General features: G+C 43.7%; 1 long non-coding RNA gene across 1 annotated transcript; it reads right to left on the reverse strand.

The window, feature by feature from the left end:
• Positions 1-4,684: 4,684 nt before the first annotated feature.
• Positions 4,685-16,728, reverse strand: LOC116284341 (uncharacterized). Its single transcript, XR_012061474.1, has 4 exons — positions 16,534-16,728; positions 6,156-6,226; positions 5,403-5,556; positions 4,685-4,932 (listed from the first exon to the last, which is right to left on the reverse strand). It is a non-coding gene; the product is annotated as an uncharacterized lncRNA (long non-coding RNA).
• Positions 16,729-23,869: the final 7,141 nt, after the last annotated feature.

Below are 23,869 nucleotides of genomic sequence, written 5' to 3' on the forward strand. Positions count from 1 at the left end.
CCCAGCGGGAGGCTAGGCAGTGCTCACTAGTAAGATAATCATAAGAAAGATGTTAAAAATAAAGATGAAAAGGAGAGAAGAGATAGCTCAGTGGTAAGAGTGCCTGCCTAGCAGGCACAAGGTCCAGGGTTCAGTCCCCGGTACCTCCACTTAAAAAATAAATAGATAAATAATCCCAGTTACCTCTTCCCCTAAAAAAATAAAATAAAAAAATAAAGATGAAAAGATGAACAGGCAGTGTTTCATTACGCTGCTGTAATATATCCATCACAATCCTAAGAGATCGGGGCTTTTATGATCTCCATTTCACAGATGATGAAACTGAGGCTTAGAGGAGCTCACAGTTTGCTCAAGATCACAGTTAGTAAGAAGCCCAGCCTGGAACTGGGTTCACATGCATCTGCCCTCAGAGCCCATGTTCTTAAATGCTGTGTTTTACAGAATAGAGAAACTGGCTCAAATCGATTTGAACGAAACTCCAGGGAAGCTCCTGGGACTGAACTCATTCCGTAGAAGCAGCGTGCCAGGTTTATCCAGCTTTGCGCCATAAAACGCTCAGGAGGGATGAGTCAGGGAACTATCTGAGGGTCCATCCCAGTGTTAGTGTCTTAGATTTGTCATAAATTCCCAACACGAGATCACAGAAAGAAAGTTTGGAGACAAATCTAAGAAATGGAGAAATGGCTTTGGAGAAGAGAAATAAATTTGCCGCTAGAATTAGCTGATGGTGTCTTTTAATTAACACACGGGAAACACTTTCTGTGGGTTCCCCGCAATGATTGAAGGGGGCTCTTCTGGCCTTTTCTTAAATCAGGTTGCACTGGTTCATATAAAGTTCTCCCAGGTAGCTCGCTTGTCCCCAGCGGTCGTGTAACCACGGTCACGAATCCTTCCCCTCCCCGCTGCCAGCCCTTTCCGGGTGGGGATGCAGTCCGCCCACTGAGAGCTAGAGTCAGTTTTCCATCTCTTTAAAGGGCACGAAGCCCATACTTCAAAACACACTCTGAGCCTCTTTATCCCTAACCTGGAGTCCAGACTTCTGCAGAGGGAAAAGCGGCCCCTCCTTCTAGGCAAACCAATGCCAACACACATGGCCGGCATTGCCACCTTCACACCAGGTGAATGTAGGACTTAACTTATAAATGGGACCCTTTTGAGAATAAAAGCGTTGCTACTAATAACTGTTCCCGGAATGTCTAAGCAAACCGAGACGTGTGGTCACTCTGTCCCTGAGTATCCCTAATACAGAGAGAGCACTTCGCAGGTTGCAAAACCTTTTTAGATAATTTATTTCACTTTATATAAAAATCCCACGCTGTGGTTCGTCTTAACACCCACAACGTACTGAAGGGCTCTTTGATCATCAGAGAAGTGAAGTGACTCTTCTAAGGTTCTCGACACTGAGTGGGCATTCAATAAATGTTGAACTGGCTTGGTTGTTCAGAGGACGGATAGTTGAATGAATATAGGAGAATACACGCAAGACAGGGGAGCAGAGAGCCTAGTCGCTTCAAACTGCATTGTGTTGAATTGCATAAAACTGGAGTCGCCCAGATGGATGATGCTCAAACTGGGTTCCCCAGAACACCAATGTTCTCCATGATGCAAGTAGATATTTTGGTACTATTGTTCAAGGAGAATTATAGCAAATATGTCCTGGTTACTTTTTATGCTCTGGCATCACGCAAAGGCAGTGCGTGGATTAACATCACTAAGTCTCCCCCATGTCTCTCTAAGTCAGGTGCCATTTATAATTTCCATTTCCCAGATGAAGGAATTGAGACATAGAGAGGAAAATTTCTTGCCCAAGGTCTCTCAATCACCAAATGGAAAAGTAACCTAGCATCTCTTCTGTTAATCACGGTGCTGCCCTGTCTCGCACCAGCGAATGCCGACTATCATTTATTTTATTATCATGCTTCCTAAAGCAGACACGCCTCATTGTATCTGCAGCATTTTTTGATTTGAGTGGCTCTCAATTTTTTTCAGCCACATGATCCTTAACAAAACCACAGCTACATTGTGTTTGAACAGCCTAACCTGTAAAACCAAGTCGAAGCAGAATTTCTCCAACTGAACCAGCCACGGGGCCCTGGAGCGCTCCCTCCCCGAGGCCGCTGCATACAACCCTTTGCCCTCTGATGAGCACAGTTGGAAAATATTGGTCTAAACCCCAGTTGAGTGGATTTGCTTCCCGACCCATCTCATCTTATTGTCTCCAGGGACTGCGGCCTGGCTTACAGGGTCTGAATGTATGTTTGAGCTCAGGTGAAGAGGCCCAGGAGGATCCTGGAGGGTGGGACAGAAGCAAATGGAGCAATCATCTTTCTGAGTCTTCGGAGGTCAACTCCAGGCAACATCCCAGGCTGCTGTGGGCTTCCTGGGGAGTCTGCAAGACAGATTTCCAAGAAAACTCATTCTTCCAAAGCCAGGACTTCTAAAGATAGCGCTGGCTCAATGGCAATGAGGAACGACCTCGACTTCCCTCCTCCTCCTCCCCCCACCTCCAATTAAGTCTTTTTCCTTCCTCGCCACCTGTACCTGGGGTTCTCGCCAGGCTGCAGGCCAACGTGTGCATTAATCACACGTGGATCAGCCGGAGCACTGGGGTGGTGGGAAACGGCTGATTTATGAGCCAGCCAAAAGTGTGGGGAGGCTGGGAGTGGGCAAGGCAGGCCCGGCTCGGGGAGCATATGGGGGCCCCTTCTCTAGGACTAGACCCATATGCTCCGCCGCAGGTCCATATGCTGTGCGGGCTGGGCACCCTCCTTTGCCAGCATCAAGGCTGCCTGTCTGCTGTGATGTGTAGGGAGCTGGATTCACCGCAGGCCCTCCTGGCATTTGAACACACCTCCTCCAGCAGTGTGAGAAGTTTGGGGTGCAGTCTTGGCTCTTGGAGGCAAGAAGAGACGAACACGTATGCCCTTGTCAATGTGAGCTACTGTCATTAGCGTATTTTGGGACAGTCCACAAGAGACAGGTGAGACCAGACTGTTTCTTCCTCTTTACTAGAAGAGGAAATTGAGACATAGTGCTAGAACCACTGATGCTAATACTAGTAACCATAGTAACAATACCTATTGTGTGTCTATCAGGTGTTGGACTCTGTTCTAATCACATTTATATGTTATTAACTAAAGACATAGAGACAGATTGCCCAAGACAGTATAGATTGAGTGTTAGAGTTAGGAGCTGAACCTAGATCTATGTTTGCTATAACTCCTTTGAACTGTTTATTCGTCATTCATTCATTCATTCATTGAGTGTTTATTGAACCCTTACTACACGTTAGTCCTTATGGAAAATTCTTAGACCACAACTGAGAGTGAAACAGACATGATACTGTGTCTTATGGACGACACATTTTAGTAGATCAAGACAGATAACAGCAAAATGAAATAGTACTTCAGAAAATGTATAGTTATAAATTGCATTAACTTAAAGGAAGGAAGTAAACAAAGGGCTTGAACCCAATAGGGTACCTATGATGGTGAGGGTGATCAGGGAAGGCTGAAGTTTTTAGGATAAGAGGGGGGTTCATATACAGGAAAGAATCTTCCTGCTATGTGTGCAAAGGCCCTGGGGTGGGAATGAGCCAGCATGTTTGAGGTACAAGTCTAGGAGGGGTAGTGCCAACTAGGGGATGGAGAGGGTGGCTTTTGGCAGCTCAGGGCAGGCTTGTTGTGCATGCTGATGTGTCACGGGAGAGTCTTAAGCAGCTTAGTGACACACACTAACTGTTAATATTAGTGAGTAATAGCTTAGTCGGCTTATTAATAGTTAATGACACACATGGTACCACGTAGCATCTGCTAGTGTCTTCCTCACCCCCTGATATTTCCCAGCAGTGGAAACCAACTCGGGGAACAGCTATTTGAATAGGGAGATGTGTTTGACTGGTCTCCATATGCCTCCTGGAGCAGACACTCAGTGCCCACCATTGTGTTGGAAACACAGCTGCATTCATGGCATGCGGGTACACTCTCAAATTTAAAAGCTGCTGCTAATCCTTCCAGACGGTGTTTGTTTTTCAGTAAAGCTCAGAAATGGTGTCGTTACTCCACTCCTTTAAGTTTGTCTGTACTGTTTGAGCATCATATATTTTTTTCCTTTGCATATTCTTCTTCTTTAAAGGTATCGGTAGCTTTGGAATATTTTGCCACTTTCTTTTCTCACTTGAGAGTTTGTAAACTTTCTGTTCCAGCAGCTCTGACCTCAGGGATAAGATCTTGTAGCCTGGAAAGATCAGATTTTATTAAACAAACATTTTATATAGAGATTTATGGGCTCAGTATGGATCTAAGTACTTTATAGGAATTAACTCATTTCCTCCTATATAACAAGCCTATATGGTGGATAGAAATGGTTATTATTATTCCCACTTTACAGACGAGGAAATGGAAGCACTGAGGGAGTAAGTACAATAGCCTTTCTCTGTCCTGCTGCCCCTTCCCTCCTGGTTCCCCCAGGGAGCACTGCCTTCAGGAGTCACCTGTATACACATCCTCATCTCAGGGTTGGCCTTGGAGACCTGACCTGAGACTCGATCCCTAAAGGGATATGGGAAGAGCCACCCAGAAGAACTTGAAGCCAGGTAGCTGCTCGGGGCCAAAAAGGAGAGGGTGCATTGATTGAGGAAAGGGAAAAGAAAACATGGTAGATTTAGAACTACAGCTCCACTATCAGTTCTCTTTATTTGAATGACTTTGTAAAAATAAGACAGGGTGGGGGAGACGAGGCTCCTTGTGTGCCTGCAAATGAATCTTCTTGGGCTCCTGCTTCAGGCCACCTCTTGTCTGCCCAGCCCAAGACCCCAGGGCTGGTGGCCAGTGGTGACGCCCACACTGTTACTCTTCTTTCCTGTGTCGCAGACTTGTCAATGCTCCATCACCTCCTCGTTTTCCCCTCTTGGTGCTTTCCCATTTCTACTCCCTACAAAACAGTTTGGTCTGTCATCATATTCAGGGGAAGAAGAAGGGAGTTACACATTGATCCAAAAGAGTTAGTGAAAAACAAAAATCTCCTTTTAATGTGGGGGGAGATAGAGAAATGTAGGTAACTATGTATTTGTGTTTTTCACATTGCATTTAATGCTATGGGGCATGTGTTTCGTCGGGTAGGTGATACTTTTGTGTTAAGCAAAGGTTCTGTAAAGCTGACCTGGCTTACAGACCTTAGAGAGAATTTCCAGAATCACATTCTCATGAACCTGTACCCCTCCCAACTGCCCTAGTCAAAGTCCCACTGGCAGCATGAAGCTGGCCAGGTTGGGAGTATTCACGCCATGAAAATTGGCAGACGCTACCCACCAGGGCATACCTTCTCTGTTCCTGCCCAAGAGAGCCAGCCGTTCCCCATTTACCAGCACAGCGCTGGCAGAGCTCAGCCCTTTGTCTGCCCACCTGCTGTCCGCAGCACTGATGCGCTGGCCGGGTGGACAATGGGGAGTCCTGGAAAGAGTCAGGGCTGGGACTGCGGCAAAGCGCTCCTGGTGCTCTCTTCATCAAGACCCACGTCACCGTCTCGAAGGCTTTTCCTTCTGCCAGCAGGCCAGTTCTTGCATTAGAAAAGGAGGTGTCCGGTCATCTTTCTCCATTTGGAAATACATATTTCATGAGATAAATGAAACCATATTTGCAAGTGGCATTTTTTTTCCCCTTCCAGGGTATTTGAATATTTTGAAGCTATGGTCTCATCATTTTGCTGAGAGGGAAAGGAAGTCAGCCAGATTCTTGGCTTCCTTGGGAATTCAGAGACCCACGACCCATGAAAAACATCCTCCTGGCCAGAGTCTGGGCCTCAGCCTCTGGTGAAGAGAACAGGGGTGGTTTTGAATTAGGCCCTTATGGATGTGCCTACATGTATATGTTACACAGTTAAGCTTTCATATTCATTCAACAGACATCAGGCTTATAACAGCTCAGTGGGGACAATGAGCATGTAAACAACTAATGACAATAAAAATGGTTGGATAAACCCTGTGACCCTACATTATACGCTTGTTGTATGCGTGGGGCATGGCGTGGTGGAACCAAGGTGGGGTTTTAAGTTGAACAGATCTGCGTTTGAATCTCAGCTCTGCAGTCCTGTGTGACCTCAAGAGAGTTACTTACCTTCAGTTTTGTCATCTGTGAGATGCAGTTAGTAATACACACCTTTCAGAGAAGGAACAGGAGCTTCATATTCAAACAAATGGGGTGAAATCATTCCAGGAACAGGGACCAGCCTGTGATACAAAACCATGGAGAAATACAATGTGACGGAAACATCAAAACCGGGCAGGTGGGGGAAGGGTTTAGCTCAGTGGTAGAGCGCATGCTTAGCACACGAGGTCCTGAGTTCAATCCCCCGTACCTCCATTAAAAAAATAATAACACTAATAAACAAATAAACATAATTACAAAACAAAAATAGAAAAAAATTTAAAAAACAAAACAAAAAAATTGGACAGGTAGTTAAGGGACAGAATGTCAGATTTTTAAGGCACCCCCAAAAAGTGTCTTCCTCCTGAAAATTGTTCCATTTTCAGTTGGACTCTTTCGTCGTTTTATTTTTAAAGTTTTTTTTTAATTTACTGTGCAACAGCATTATAATGACAATAACAAAAACCCCAAATAAAGCTGTTTTCATTTTTCATGTTTATTCCCCACCCTGTCCCCAGGCAGATACAATTTTTATAGTTTGACTCACAGTGTACATATAATTTTGTATTCTGCTTTGTTCATTTAGCATTATATCACAAACAAATGTCGAGTTTCTTCATCCTGTTACTAATTAACATTTTTATTGGCTGCATACTATTCAAGTCAGGTTGATACAATTTTATTTACTTAAGCACTTTCCCATTGTTGGATATTTATGTTATTCACAATTATTTTTAGTTATATATTCAACTAACCCAGAAATAAATATCTTCATGCAGAGTGCTTTTACCATTTGTGTGTGTGTTTGTTTTTAAAGGATTAGGTTCTTTGAATAAAATTCTCAAACTTTGCAAAAGGATCTAAAAATGTTCCCGGGTACAAGTTTACAGGGTGACCGGTGTTTACCTGCTTCATCAGCTGTTTGTCCCTGTTGGATTATTTCCCCTGTTTAGAGGTATTATTACTAAATGTGATTGAGTTAGGAAGATCAAAGAAGAACCTAGCACGTGCTGAGGTAGATTTATACACGCATACACCAAACTCAGAAAAGTGCAAGATACAGGTGCAACATGACATTTCTTTTTAACGGGTATGACAAATCTGAGTGTTGCTTCGGGAAAATCAAGGGAAGCCAGGAGGGTTCACCCACTGAGAAGCAGCACAAATGCTTAGATTTGGATGTTCAGAGCAAAGCTACCTGGAGCATCAGAAGCACAGCACCCCCACGCTGCCCAACTCTGCAAAGTAACATTCACATCGTATCTGATTGATGCCACATGAAAGAGTTATTGGAGGCAAAGCACGCTGGGAAGGCATCCCAGTCTGGAAAAGGGGCTGGCTGGCCCATCAAGGCAGTTACAGGCTAGCCGCGGGGGGCACCCATCCTAGGGGCCGGGCAGGAACAGGCGAAAACGGCAACCATTGTTTGACTCTCCAGCTGTGCTGGCTTCTGCACACTCTGTCCTCCAGTGCTGAGCAAAAAAAAAAAAAAAAAAAAAAAAAAAATGATTCCTTCCAAGCCTGGTCAGGTTAGGAAGGAGTTGCTAAGTTTCTGTTGGCCTGTGATCGCAGTGATTCTGGTCCTGGGAGATGCTGAGTGCAGGCAGCTTCGGGCTGAAATTTCTCTCTTAATTGTAGCTCATCTGGTGTGTATCTTACCTCTACTCTCTCTGTCTGCATTTTCTCCTTTCTCACTGCTAACACGCTCAAGTTTATCTCTGAAAGATTTTTAAAAAGTCATGACCCTTCTTCTCTGCTTCTTGACTTTACCCTCAAAATGTAGACTTTATATATATATTTTTTTCAATTTGTGTTCCAGGAGATGCTGTGCAAAAATAAACAATTAAAATGCCATTTGACAAAGAGATGGTTAATTGGATATTGGATAAAGTGGATAAAGTGGACAAATTCTGTTGATTTCTTTAAGCAAAGATCTCAGAATATCTTCTTCTGCAGTCTCTTCCAAGTCATAATAAGGGTTTCACAGGCTTTTCCTTTTTTCTCCCTCTCTAATCTGATAGCAGCTTTCTACCAAGCAGAATATCGCCATGTGGGTGCCACGTTACAAGGGATGAGAATGTATTATTTACCAACTCCATGCTGCTTCCACAAGCTGATCTCAAGCAGAATTTACCTTTGTTTTCAAACTGTTTTGTGAATCAATAGGACACATTTCCTTCCCATCTTTTAAATTTAGTAAAGTCAGCTGAATGAGACATTTTAAAATAGAGTAGTTTCTTCATGCCCGTGCATAAAGATAGTGATTTTTCAGAAAGAAAAAAAAATTCTCTGATTGGACATTACCCCAAATTTTGTTTCAAAATCCCACGGGCTTTGACCACTTGGTTTAGATGGTGACCGGCAAGTTTCTTCATGGAAAGGTTACTATTTTTCTCTTTGTAATTAGTAAACCTCTTAGTGGGGAAGATGAGGACCCCATCTCATTTTGTTTTCTGTTTAGGGAGATCACAATCTTTTCTTTTCCTCTTTTCCTTGTCTTTTGAATCTTATCTCTGTCTGGTTGTTGGATTGATACCCTAATGGCAAGCAGAATATTCAGTTATTATTTGGGAAGTTTTGATAAGTCAGGACACAGGCTGTGATGCTACGTGAAAATTAGGGGCAAGGTCATCTGAAGGTACACGTTGGGAGCATCCCGGAAGAAATTTAGGAATGGGGAAGAACAGCTTGGTTTCTAGAGCAGTTCTTAACATCTCTGAGCATCAGTTCTTTTAAGCATAAAATGAGGATAATAATGTGCTTCATAAGGAAATGGTGAAATTAACACCAACCCCTACCTAGACATTTCCTAGCACAGCAGCCAGCACAGGGCCAGTCCCATCACATCATCGTTCTCCTTATTACTTTCGAAAGGTCTTGCTCAGATCCTGGACTCCACTGTCTGTTCCTGCGGTGCATGGGGATTCGCTGCCTCTGTCTGCCTTGCCAGTACAGAGGACCTGAAAGGTGAACTATTCAGAGAGGAAATTGTTGCTTGTTTCTTGCAACGTGCAGCCCTGATTCAAACTCAAATTCACAGTGGTGAAAAATGGACCTGCATCCTACTGTGAATTTAAATACTTACAACCCAGGGATAAACGGATCGCATGGCTCATTTATCTCACAGCCATTAATTAATGGTGGTTAATTGTAGTTATGAGCTGTTGAATTCCAGACTCTTGCACCCATACATTTTCTTTAATGTATGCGGAAGAGTGTGGAGGCAGTCAGTTAGGGACTGAAAGGCTAACCCAGAGGGCAGAGGCTCACAAGCCCACCCCTGCTCCTCCGCACCCACCTCACAGGCTGGCCCTGAACAGGGGGCTGGGGTTTCACAGCACATGGCTCCCTGGGACACTGCTATACATGGTTGTTGTCTACCACATCCCTGGGAGGAACCCACTTAGCTGAACACTCTTCCTGCATCCTATATGTGAAAAGTAAATTTGTAACAAAGATTAAAGAAAAAACACTTAAAAAAATCTGGCAGCAGGAGAAAGATTGTGATACCATGTAGAATCAGGTCTTGACTCGAATGAGAATTATGCTTTTGAATATTTCTATTCTGTTGTCTATGGAGAAGGCTCCTGAGGTTGTGGAGAGGAGCCTGGAACAGATAGATGTGGATGTTTCTGAAAGGAGAAGCCACATCTGGGGCTCTTCCAAGGGAAACTTCTGGAGCCATCTGTGGTCTCACAGCTCAGTGGTTATCACTGGGTTTAGGAATGTGAAAGATGGAATTCCAAGATGATCCCCAAGATTCCTACCCCCACAGTGGGTCACCCTGTATAATGATCTCCCTAAGAGTGTGGTGGGTCTGACCTAATCAGGTAAGCACTTTTAACAAAGGAGCTTGAGGCCAGAAACAAAGTCAGAGAGATTTGAAACAGCACCTGTTGACCCTGAAGGAGCAAACTACCAAATCACGGAAGGGGCCACGTGGCAAGGACCAGTGAGTGGCCTCTGGGAACTAAAGCGATCTCTGGCTGGCAGCTAGCAAGAAGACGGGGTCCTCAGTCCTACAACTGCAAGAAACTGAACAACCTCAGGGAGCTTAAGTCGAACTTTTCCCCAGTTGAACCTCCAGATGAAGACCCAGCTGCCTAGCACTTTGATTTCCAACCTCGTGAGCCCCTGAGCAGACAACACGGCTAAAATGCACTGGACTCCGGATCCATGGAGACAAGCAGATAACATGTTTATGTTTTTCTCCACCACTCCATTTGTGGTAACTTGTAATACAGCAATAGATAATAAATTCATGGAATTTGTCTTATTTCTTCATCTTACAGGGATCATTATCACAGCCTCCCCACCTACCCCACCTTTTATAGTCTTTCCTCTACCACAGTGCAGGGTTTGTGCTGATGGATTCATCTTGAAAACTTGAACTAGAGCATTGTCCTGTGCTCTAAAATGGTCAGTGGCTTTGCAATGCCCACAGCATCAAGGGTGCCCTTGTTAATCTGCCTGTGATCCCCAAATCCCCTATAAGCCTAATTCCATACTGAGTCTGTTTACTCATCCCACATTCTGGCTTAAAGGAATTGTTCGTTGCCATGTCCCACAGTTTCTGCCCACGCTGTGCCTTTGTTCAGGATGCTTCCTCGCTGAGTGTATTCGTTCCCAAGGACAAGCACCCACTTCTCATTCTGTAAGTCCTAGCTCCTCCAGTGCTGCCCCCACATACCACTTTTTCTTTGAGCCTCCCATCACCACATTACGCCCCCGATAGTCAGGACCTTTAACCTGTAGTCTGTGAGCGCCTTGGGGAGCTGTCCTGCAGGAAGTTGTATGAATGAATGATGATCTGATGGACCAAGTCTGGCCTCAGGATGATCATGGTTCCCATTTTCCTGATACCTGTAGTCAGCACTTTAAGAAGGTCACATTTTTTTTGTTCCTCCAACCTGTAAGAGCACATTTCTGCCTCAGGGACTTCGCCGTTTCAATTCCCTCTGCATGGAATGCTTAGACTTGCCTTAGATCCTCACATGACTGGTACCTTCTCATTTGTTTAGAGATCAGCCTAAATATTGCTCTCCAGGAGGCTGTCTCTGGGCACTCTGCTGAAGGCAGCTTCTCTTTCTCCCTCATCACTCTAGCAAACTGCCCTGTTTTAATCACAGCATTTGTTGCTACCTGAAATGATCCTATTTACTACGTAAGCCTCGTTCATTTCCTGTCTCTTCGTGAAGGTTAGGAACTTCCTTGTCTCATACACTGTTTTAATTACAGTGTCGGGCGTGTGGTAAGCTCCCACCCAACAACCCAAGAGTCCAACAACGGTTGAGTGAACACAGAAACATGCCACAGAGCAAATATTCCTAGAGGTCCTCACCTAAGCTTGTCAAATTTCTCCTTTTCCACCCAAGCTCAGTCTAAAGTTCTTTACTCTTGATCTATGATAGTGATTCCCACCACCTCCAAAGACGCATTTTTGTTGAAAGATGATGTATCACCATTTACCATGTGTAGGTTGTAGTGGATACTGTCATAGGCTATCTTCACTGCCCCATCACATATGAGGTACCCACACCCCTAGCTGCTGACGGGTGAGTTGCTGATGGCTTATAGCTGAGTCCTTCTTTGGAATTTCCCTTGGCCAAAGACAGCTGCCTCACCCTAGGTCGTACCCTTTCCCCAGGGAGGGCAATTCATCCAATCACTGGTCAATGAGGAGGTACAAAGACCTTTCCTAGATAAGAAACAACCTGAAGGGACATCCCAGATCCAGAGCTCCTTGATGGAATCAGCTGAAGCCTTTGTTGTGACTGCATCACAGTCCACTTTCTCCTTTGGCACATTTCTGCTTCCTAACTTCTCCCATAGGGATTGTTCCTAACAGCGCTCCCTAATCCTCTGCATGGAAATCCTCATCGCAAATTCTGTTTCCCAAGGAACCCAACCTAAGACAGTTGAGGTCAGACGTGGTCAAGGCAGTAAACTTCGAAGTGGGATTTCTGGAGCTGGATTACCCACTAGCCAGCTGGCAATGAGCACCCCATCAGCAATGGCAGGTGGATACTAGCTTCCCCTGGTGGGAGGTAGCGATACAATTGTTAACAGGCACCAGTGGTGAACTCGGGTCGGATACTGGTAGAGGATAACACATTGGTGAATATAATACCTCTAGATTTTTAAGATGTTCAAGGGATAAAATTATAAGGACAATGGACTAGGGTGGCTGGCATAATCGATGTGTTAGAAAAATAACATTGGAACCCTGGGGATGGTTAGTCACCAATATAATATACATATACATATGCAGAAAGTTTCATCTTCTGCAGCTGGAGGGCAGAAAAGGCTTAATGTTGGGCCCCAGAACACATTTATAAGGGTTTTAGATCTTCAAAGAAGGTTAACTCATCAACCCTAGTATAACTGCCATGCCAAGTCAGAGCCCTGGTTAGAAAGAGCTAGGATCCTGAGACGTGGGGTAAGAACAGCTGGGTGATTGCACTTAAGCACCTGGAACCCCCTGACCTGCTCCCACTCCTTGGGTCCGTAGGAGCAGCCCACCCCTCCCTGTTACAAGCAACCACTTCCTTATGCCTGAAGACGATTCAAAGGTCTATTACCTTGCGAGGTAACATATACCACCTTAGTGGTCTACCCCCGTCTCGCCTCCTTGCCACCAGATCAATAACTGTGTTCAAATTACAGCATGACCTGGACAGAAAAAAAAAAAAAAAACAAACCCAGAGAACTCTATTGGTAACCCCAAATCATGTAGAATTTTCCTGGGTTTGTTCTTCTTAATCTAGACGTGGCAATGCTTTGATTAAGAAGCAAATTTAGCATCTAGTGAAACTGAATCAGAATGCAAAATACATCTGCCAGATTTTGCTGTTTCCTTGGGAAAGCTCACTGTAACCTGTGTGTGTGCGTGTGCGTGTGCGTGTGCGTGTGCGTGTGCGTGTGTGCACACTCTAGCTACATGTTTGGGACACCTCCTTTGACTTCCTCCCATAGTTCCTAGGAGGGCAGGGCATTTTCACAGCCTTAGGTAATGGCCTGGTGCCTGAGTTTCTACGTGCTGTGTGGGATGCCAATGCCCCAGCTGTAAATTATTGCCCTGTGTCCTGACCCCGCTCTGCCTCGCTCCTCCCCCTCCACTCCCTGCAGGCTTCTTCCAGCTCAGACCAAGCCAGCGCCCAGTTCCCCAGAGGAGGGACAGCATCTTGGCACGACGGAGTCTAATTGTTTCTGGATTGAGTATTTCCCTGGGACAGCAGTCCCAGCCGGTGTTCCCTGAATTAACATGCTCACTGAAGGATTGAAGATGGTGATTAGGCCCGACGGCATCCGTTTCGGTGGGACAGTCACAGCGCCACAGCGCTGCACGGGACAGCGAGGAGATTTATTTGTGTGGAGTGGAGACATATGGCCAGAATCACCCGCTCCCTTTCCTCTGTAATTAAAACATCTGGGAGCACCAGAGGGCTGGGGAACGAGAAGAAAACAGTGAGAAACTCTTTCTGCCCCGCTTGGAGTAAGCCAGCTGTGGGGCTGTGACATCAGAGGGTGCAGCCCACCTGGGCTGGGCTGGTCCAGGAACTGCCAACCACCCAAAGGCCAGTTTGCTTGTAAACATGACTTCGGGGATCTTGTCTTGGGTGCTGTTTTATTTTTGTCTGAAAGTGCACGTTGTGAGTTTCTCTCGGAAGATGTTTTTAAGGGTCCCCCCCCACCACGAAAAAAAAGGGTAAATGAAAGGGAAAACGCAGGGCTCAGTGCGGGGGCTGGTGTAGGCGCTGACAGTTTTGGTCACGTGACGAGTTTTATCTGGGGCAGTTGGAGTTGCTTTCCTTGATATGGAAGGATACCTTGGTTTCCCTTGGTTGCTTTTAGCCAGAATCCCTAATCTAATGTCTGTATCGCGAATGGATCTGACTAGCCCGGTTTCCAGCCCCCCAGTGCATATGTCAAGCCTAGAGGGCCCGGTGTCTGAGGATGCCATCTGCTTTACTTAGAAGGGACTGAGGTGTGATGATTTAGAAGATCACTCTTAGGGAGACTGGACTGACTAGAATTAGAGACCTGTTCTTTCTCTGGGCTCCTTTCTTTCTCACCCACCTCCCCACCTATCAGCCCACCTGTGACACCGTCCACCCAGCCATTCAAGCAAGGAAGCTTTTACTAAGCATCGTCACCTGTCAGGTTCTGCACGTGGTGCTGGGGAAACGGGCGTAAGAGACCTCAAAGTGTTCACCTGATCTCGAAGAAGACAAAAAAAAAAAAATTTAAAGAAGGCACTTGATAGAGAGCTGTGTGTTTCATGTCTTGTGAGCACCCAGAGGAGAGCAGCAGCCTTCGTCTCCTCCATCCTCATCCCTGAATTAAATAGTGGTACCCATCCCTGGGGTCTCTGTTCTGTACATCACATGGGGAGCCCAGAGCCATCAGCGGGGAAGTGTAAACCTGCATTTATTGAGCACTTACTATGTAACTAGCACTTTACCTATTTGATTCCTTTTCAACTTCAGAGCAGCCCTTTGAGGTGAGCGTTACTCTGTCCATTTTACGGATCAGGTAACCAAGATGCTGCGTGAGAGATTGGCCAGGTTGGCATTTGGACCCTCAAGTGGCTAAATCAAATGCACATATTCTTCTGTTCTGCTGAGCTACCTGCCTCATGGGCTTTATCATTTCTGCTGTGAAATAAGCTGGCTTCTGGGAACCCCGTGAGAGCTTGACCCCCGTCCCCGTGGCTCCTTCTGCCCGTAACACTGGCTCAGTCACCTGTCACAGGTACTGTCTCAGTTCTCTTTCTCAGAATCCAGTTTCCTGAACCCCACGTGGCCTGCGCCAGCCTCTGTCCCCTCTGTCCAGACTCCACTGGACTGTGAGTGAATTGAAGGCACAGGCTGTGTCTTTTTTATCTCTCTGTCTTTTTGATCTGTTTATCACTGTGGAGCACAGGACCTGGAACACACTTTCCACATCCGTAAAATGTAGCTAATATCACAGCGGTGCTGTCCCTGTACGTGGGAGCTCACATGTAGGATGCGCATGTAAGCTAATATCACAAAGCTGCTGCTTCATGAATTTTCCCCACCGTAGCTTCTTCCCATCGGTGTATTTAGTCTTCCTGCACATGCTGTTGGGCCATCTTGTTCAGACATCTTGTCTGCCTTGGACCAGCAGACGGACAATAAAAGAACAACAGCCATCGGGACAGGGTCCCTGTCTTTATGATGATTACAGCCCTGTGCCTGCTTGGAATAAGCTCTTTTGGTAAAATGACTTTTGGATGGCAGCTCTAGACGGGTGACATTCCCTTTATCTGGTCCTACGAAGCCCCACCCAGTCTCCTGCAAAACAGTTGCACCCCGGCGATGCTAAGTTTCCAGCACCCCTTAAGAGGGAGCTTACCCGGTCGCCTAACAGAGGACCCCATTTCCAGGATCCTGGGGTGATTCTGAGGAAGCCCTGGTCACATGGAGTGAAAAACACAATCGAGGCTGAGCCTAAATTTGTGCCCAAGATTCAATTAAGACCAATTCCATTCTTGATTAAAGAATCTGACATCCAACCAGGCATAAATATTTATACCTGATAGGTTTTCTCCTTAATAGCAGAACAACCTGCGGTGACGACATCACGAATATGAACACCTTCCTGGTGAAGACTCCATTATCAGGACTAATAATAACTTAACAATTTCAGCACGTGTCACGATGAGATGGATGCGAACAGAGGGGCTCGTCTGTCAGAAGCACTTGGAAGTGGACGGGCGGGTCTGTCACGCGCCACGGCTGCAGCCGGTGAGAGCCGATTTCACACAGCCCGGCGCTGTGTACGCACTTGCCGGTGTGATGCTCTGCGCTCACGGATCACCCTTCACTCAAAGATCACACGTCAGCTTGGCAGATTCTGCCGGTGCCTCCATAAAGCCAAAACATCTGGATCACGCGTGAAAAATCCAGTCTTTCAGCAAGTCAGCCAGTCAGACGTCCCCCCCCCCATATATTTGCTTAGTGCCTACTGTCTTAGACGGATGTTTCATCTACACGCTGTCAAACATGCAGATGAAAGACGGATTCCTTTTCATAATTCATCTAGAAATTTGGGTACTGGGAACACACAATGCTTCTTGCAACAGCTGCGACATCTGTTATTAGTTTAAAGGTTGCGCTTTTGCTCGTGGGCGCTTTTTCTTGGAATCAGGCTAAGCTCGTGCCAGAAGGTTGGTGCTGCCTGGTTTCGGTCCTGGCGTTTCTAGCCTCTAGGATTTCTAAGGGTCTAGATAACCAAGGGGAACGCATCATTTTTCTAAATTACACTCCTCCAAACTATAAAGATGAAACCTAAAATTGGGATTTGTGGACAAACGACATTGCAAGCATGATGAGCTTACCCCAGTATCCATGATTCTATTACTTACCACCGGGCTGCAGTGACAAATTGTAGGTCTGCAGTGAAACCAGGGGAAGGTGCCGTTTATATGTCAGAATTATCAAAGAGCTCCTGCCAGATCCAGTTCAGAGGAGAAAGGATTGAAGGATGAACATGCCCAGTTTCCCACATATAAAGCGAGTCTGCCTAAGCAGGACCTGGAAAAGAAGCTGGTAGAACGACTTTACCAATCAGCAAGGGATGATTGGAAGGGAAGACCGTGGATATTTTGGGAGGCTCCTCTGAGCCCCACCAATCACTCTGGGTGGTCATGCCAAGCACTGTAAACTTATTCTTGGCAAGGAGGCTGGACCAAGAACGCTGGCACCGCCAGCGCTCACTCCCAATTGCATAACTGTGCCTGTCAAAGAGGGTGGGTATTGTGCAATTAACTTTTGGCCATTTCCAAATAAAGGAGGGGAACTGTTCAGCCTAATGGGGAAATGATGAAACTTGTCTGACTTGGGCCCCATTTCCACTTGTACCATGCTACTGGATTTCTGAACTGGCAATGTGAAAGAAAAATAAGTCTAAGCTGTTCTTTATTTGAGGAGCCAGATAGGAATCTACACCATCTGCCAAATCTATCTCAGCCCCTGGTTCTCAGGGTGAGTGGAGAGAAAATTCTTCAAGCGTATGAGAGGATAGAGAATGTCAAAAGAAGGGAGCCTATTTGAAGACTCAACACAAACATCTCCATGTTAAATAGCTATTCTAAGAAGAGAAAAGCTAGACTTTGCATCTTCAACAATATTCCAGAGGATATTAAATCTGAAAAGTGTGAGGAAGCAGGAAAAAGTTTAAGACTAGTAAAGAATGGATACAGATGAAACATAAGATTGCTGAATTTAAAATGACAACGAGTCACTAACTAGCCCATGAGATACTCAGCATTATCCAATAGATATTTCTGTAATGGAGATAATGTTCTATATCAAGGGTCAGCAAACGTTTTTGGCGGGGTGGGGAGGTAATTAGATTTATTTATTTTTAGAGGAGGTACAGGGGATTGAACCCAGGATCTCGTGCATGCTAAGCATGCGCTCTACCACTTGAGCTATACCCTCTCCCAACAGCAAACTTGTTTATGTAAAGGTTCAGATGGTAAATATTTTGGTCTTCGAGGGTCACATATAGTCTGTTGCATAGTCTTCATTTTTTAAAAACATACCTGAAAGAATGAAAAACATTGCAGCCAATGGGATGTACAAAATCAGTCCATGGATATCTCTTGACATCCACTAGAAAGGCTATAATAAAAAAATAAAATAAAATAACAAGTGTTGGTGGGAATGTGGAGAAACTGGAATTCTCATACACTGCTGGTAGGAATGTAAAATGGTCTGACTTCTGTGGAAGAGTTTGGCCATTCCTCAAGAATTTAAACATAGAATTATAATATTACCTGGCAATTCCACTCCTAGTTACATACCCCCCAAATTGAAAACAGGAATTCAAACAAAAACTTGCACATGGATGTTCGTAGCAGCACTATTCACAATAACTAAAAGGTAAAGACAACCAAATGAGTGTCCACCAACAAGTGAATGAATAAACAAAAAGCGTTATGTCCATGTAACGGCATATTATTCAGTCATAGAAAGGAATGAAAGGATCTGTGCTACAACACGGATGAACCATGAAGCCATTATGCTAAGTGAAAGAAGTCAGATTCTACAGAAGGCTGGTTTTCATTTATGTGACTAGCTAAATCATAGAGACACAAAGTAGGTTAGTGATTTCCGGGGACTGGAGGAGGTGGAGAATGATTGATTAATAAATACAGATTCTTTCATTCGGGAGCTAGATAGTGGTGATGGTTATACAAAATTGACAGTGTACCACATGCCACTGAGTTGGGCACCTTAAAAGGATTTAATGGCAACGGTTACGTTCTGGGTATTTTGTGACAATTAAAATAAGCGAATAAAGAGAAAACCTAATTTTAAAAAGAGCCATGGGCTAGATATGACACATAGACTGTAGTTTGCTAATGCTGTTCTCCATCTGCACTATCAGTTGACAGCTACCAGCCCCATGTAGCTGTTGGGCACTTGAAAGTGTGGCAGAACAACTAAACTTTTAATTTAGTTGATTTAATTTAAGTTTAAATTTAAATAGCCTCTTGTGGCTAGTGACTGCTGTATTGGCTAACATGACTCTAGAAAGCTGAATACTGAAAGAGAAGAAAAGCCCAAGAAATTCATTTGGAATTCAAAGGAACAGTACATTTTAAAGAATAGTGAGGAGATAAAAGAGGACAGATCCAAGGGGAATCCTGGGAAGAAGGAAAGGGGAGACAGAGGAGATTCAAAGTAAAGGAATTAAAAAAAAAACAAAACCTTTTTAGGTCTGAGAAAATGGCTTTGTTAGTTGGACCAACTCACCGTGCTAGTATTATCAAAAAAAAATGAAAAGACAGCATTGCTGAGATATAGCCCAAGAAATTATTTTGAATGAGAAAGTTAAAATAAACTTTGCTACAAGCATTTTTGTATGAAAAAAAATAGTTTTTTTAGAAAGATAGTAACACCAGATGATCTCAGATCTTCTGGTGGGGAGACTCTAAATACTTTAGACTATGGTTACAGAGTTTTGAGGAAAAAATACTGAGATTAAAAAAATTTTTTTTTACTTATATAAAATGGCTGTGATTGTTCAAGAGCAAAAGAAAACCATTTTCAGAAAGACAGATGCTCAGAAAGTCAACATTCATTTAAAAGGAAATATTCTCATAGAAGTAACCTGATAGAGAAGATTCAACATAGAAAAAACCTCCAAAACCCATGAATGGGAAATCATGGTATTACAGAATTAGAAGAAAACAACTAAAACTGTGAAATACAGAGTTAAGTATATATACTTGTTTTTTTTTAACTATGGTTATGCTATAATGTACATGAGAAAATAGAGAAATAAATAATGTAAAAATTATTTTATGCCAAGAATCAATTACAGATTGATTGCATCAATCAAACTTGAATCTGAATGAGAAGAAAAGAAAGTAAATTTGTCCAGATTGTCTCAAATGTGTACATGTTTATATGTGGACTTATTTAGGTCACATTTATCCAGTGCAATATTTTAGGATATGTTCCTGATGCAGGCTTCCTCTACGTACCAACCTCTCACATCAGTCAGATGATGGTGTTAGAGAAAACTTTATCAAGAAGTTCCATCAGAGGTGGCAGCTTTCTCCATGAACTTGGGTATGTTTATTCTAGAAGGTCTTTATCTTTTCTTCATGAGTTTCTGGCTTCTACTGAGAGTTGTTATACCCTTGTAAATGGAAGCATTCTGATTTTATGAGATACTTCGATAGCAATTATGTGGTTTCAATCACTTCTATTGCTTAACGCTAATAGATCAGTTTAATTCCAAAATTATTTATGTTTTCATCTATCTTCAGGGGAAAGTTAAAAGCACCATAAGATATTAAATGAGCTTCACTTATTAATGGGTGGTCCCGTTCAACTGATAAAGTAAGCTCAAGGGCCATGTAAATACAGAGGAGACCAAAACTTTGTCTAATCCAAAGACTAAAGGATGAGAAATTTTAACGGTAGCAGATTTGTCACCGTGTAAGCTAAGCATTCGGTACAACTCTGAAATTTTCATGTACTCTGTCATTCTCTAGCTTCTCCAGAAGAAACAGAAATAAAGCACTCAAAGAATATGAGAGTAGTTGTATCAGTTATTACAGTAAATGCCAGTGGTTTAAATCCTTTTATTAGAAGATAAATTGAGTTAAAGAATTACCCAGCTTTGTGCAGCTTACAAGAGTTATATCTAAATGTCCAATGACAAACATCAAAAGTCAAAGCATTAGAAAAGATACTCCAGGCATATGCAAACACATAGAAAGCAGAGGTGGAGAATTAATATCACCCAAAGTTTAATTTAAAGTACAATACAGTAGCTAGGATCAAGGGTAAATTATGCTGCTAAAATGTGTTATTCCAAATAATGCTATAATAGTTTTGATTCATTATATTTCATATATATTATCAAATGATATAAAGAAAAAATGTTTAAAAGTAAGCCAAGAAATTTTAAACACAATTATATGGGAGATGAAACAAAATACTTTCATTCTTGATCATGAAGACAAAAATCTATAAGTGGAATTTTATCTTAAAATTTATTAGATTGAATATATGAATATTTAGCATTAGTTTACATAACAAGGAAAAAATTCTTTCTAATATCCATAGAGATGTACTAAAATTTAACGTATTCTTAGCCATAAAGAAATTCTCCATAAATTCTAATGAGTAGAAATTAAACTGCTCATATTCTCTAACCAGAGTACAATAACTTGTAGAAATTAAAAGAATAGATTTAAATTAAAACCACTTGGGAACTGTGGGGAAAAGGAAAACCCTTCCTCAATTAATCAAATGACTTAAAAACTAGTATTAATTCTTTAGAAGATAATGGACTTAGTACATATCAAATCTCACAGGCAATGGTCAGAACTATACCAGGCAACAACACCCCAGCATTCGTATTCAATAATCAAGAATTAAAGGAAAATATTCAGCTGGAGAAGTTATTTAAGGGTTAGCAAAATCAGCCTAAAAATAGCACAAGAAAAGAAAATTTTAAAATTTCCAAGAAGCAATAAAATTTTTGGATTGTGTGCAAGCCTGATCAAGAAGAGTCAAACAAAAATATAAAATCATGACTGGGATTTATGTAATAGGATAGCTACACACAGATTTTTAAAAGAGAGAATACTAGGTACATTTTTTCCTGAATAAAATTTAAAATCTCATTTAAAATGACAATTAAGGTAGGTCATATGAGTGGTCATCATTGACTGAGGGATAATGAAACAGAATGGACACATATCCAGTGGCAAAGTTAAAAAAAATATTTTCAATCAAATAAGGCTTCTGGTCCAGCATATATTACAGGTGAGGTCTTTCAAAGTCATTACGCATTGTTGAAATTATTTTGTTTCCTGAGATATGAATTTTTTGAGACTTGACAATTGAGTGGTCCATCCTGTGTGCCTGCTGCTAGGTTTGGCATAGAATAGCCTCTCAGTAAATGCTTGTTGAATGAATGAATGAATGAATCAATCAATCCCTGGAGACCCTACATTCTTAGGCTCATTAAGATTATGTTACTGTATACTGTGTACCAGGTACCCTGCTAGGAAGCAGAGATACTGGGATGAGATGAAGGAGTCATGCGTCTGGTTCTCAGGAAGCTTCCACTCTACTGGGAGAAACAGATGCAAAATTAGTAAATCAAATAATTGCAAATTGTGAGGCATGTAGAAGGCCAAGAGAGAGAATAAAAGGGATCAGGGTTGCCACCTGCTCTCTTTACACTAGCTGGTGGTTGTGAGAGTTTGTTCAGGTGCAAATATTCACTTTTCAGATCTTTAGACCAGAGAATATTTGGGGAAATATTAGATCGACGACCTGTAGCATTTTTTAAAAAAATGGAACTTCCATTTTGGAATAATTTTAGGTTTACAGCAGAGTAACAAAGACAAAGGACAGAGAGTTCTTGTATGGCCTCCCCTAATGTTAACGGCTTACATAGCCAGGGTCCTTTTGTTCACACTGTGAAGTTAGCATTGGTACATTACTAATAACGAATCTCCCCACTTCATTTGGATTTCACTAGCTTTTTCACTATCGTCCATCTTTCTGTTCCAAGATCCAATTAAGGAGACCACATTGCATTTAGTCTAGCGTCTTTGGGATCCTTAAGTGTTCATGCCTCCATGAAGTTATTTAGCACACAGATATAAAATCAGACACAGAGAGCAAAGTGTCACTTGGGTAGGAAGTCCACATCCCTGGATGCACAGAGGATCAGAGAAATCCTTGGGAAACTGGGTAGCCGTCACTGCCCCAGCCACCAATGTCAGCCAAGCATTTTGTATTTTTCAGTTCATCTCCCGTGGGCATCTGGGACAGATCCTGCGTTCCCACTGAAGCCTCTCTCCAAATTAAATTCTTTAAGCAAAACAGGACCTGGAAGGCAGCATTTATAAATTACCTATGAGGGCCTGTAAACATCAGATTGCTTTTTTTAAATTTAATTGCCCTTTTAAATTTTTAATCAGGAGACAGGGCTAGTGGGGAGACATGCGGGTGGTGTCCAGGCATGTCTGGAGTCTTCCAGAACTGGTTTCCGCCCGTCAAATGGACAGCACGCCCAGGAAGATTAACCCAGATTCCCCCAAAGAAATCTGTGTCAAATTGATGCTGAGTCGGGCTGGCATCTGAGGAAAGTCTTGACATGACAAGATTAACCCTCTCAGTGCCCTGGGGCTCTGGAAGAGGAGACTTTCCAAAGCTTACCTGCGCAGAGCTCGGTGCCGAAGGTACAATCGCGCTGAGAGCTCCGCGCCAGCTGTGTGGCCGGGGAGGAGGTGGGGAGGGGCGATAAGGAGGTGCTGTTACTCGGGGGGACTTCCCGCCCGGTGGCACTGGATTTGTCACTGACGTTTTATCACCCTGCATGCTTGCTGTGAATTTGCCATCGAGGAAAACCGCTGCTGATGGGCCACAGGCGGTGTGGTCCACAGCCAGCCCCGACACTCACCTGCCACCCAGATGAGTCAGCTAGTGTTCCTGGCTGCGCTGGTCCATGGCCAGACTTCTATTTAATGCTAATGACCCACTTTCCCTCCGGGACTTCTGAGGCCTGAGTCAGGCTCCTGGGAGTGTTTCCACTCCAAGGAGGGACCTCCTCCTCCAATTCTCGCAGAACCGCTAAAAGCTTCCTCTAGTTCTTTTTGTCTGTTTGTCTGTTTGTTGCTTTGTTGTTGGTTTTAATTGGAGCCATTACAAAACCAGGGGCAAGTCAGTCCCTAGGGAGTTAGTTACACACAGCCAATGGGACGGCACGCTTCCGACTGACAAGTGTAACAGCAGGTCTGTGGTTCCACCCCGCGGGAAGACTACTCCAGGCAGGGCACACGTGCGTGTCCCTGCATTTCCTGTGCGGCGGACGCACACTCAGGCAGCGCTCTGACAAGTCACACAGTGTGTTGGGGGCAGCTTCCTCCAGTTCTTGCTAACCTGCTCCCTCTTCTCCACACTGCACGGATTGTGCTAGCTTTTCAGGTTTTCTCTAGAAGCAAAATTAGTGATGCCAACTGCTTGCTACTGAACAGCAGCTTAGGAAGAGGGAGAGTTGGGACAGAGAGACACACAGAGATGGTCTAGGGCCCAGAACTCACTGTTTTTTGACTGTCAAGCAAAAGGTCTCATATCACTGCTTTTTTACATCAAGGCAGGCAGGTGTTAAAGGCCCAGCTTATGGCCCCCAGAACTCAGCCAGGAAAACTCAGCTAA

Source organism: Vicugna pacos, chromosome 19 (assembly GCF_048564905.1).
Source record: "Vicugna pacos chromosome 19, VicPac4, whole genome shotgun sequence".
Taxonomy (NCBI): domain Eukaryota; kingdom Metazoa; phylum Chordata; class Mammalia; order Artiodactyla; family Camelidae; genus Vicugna; species Vicugna pacos.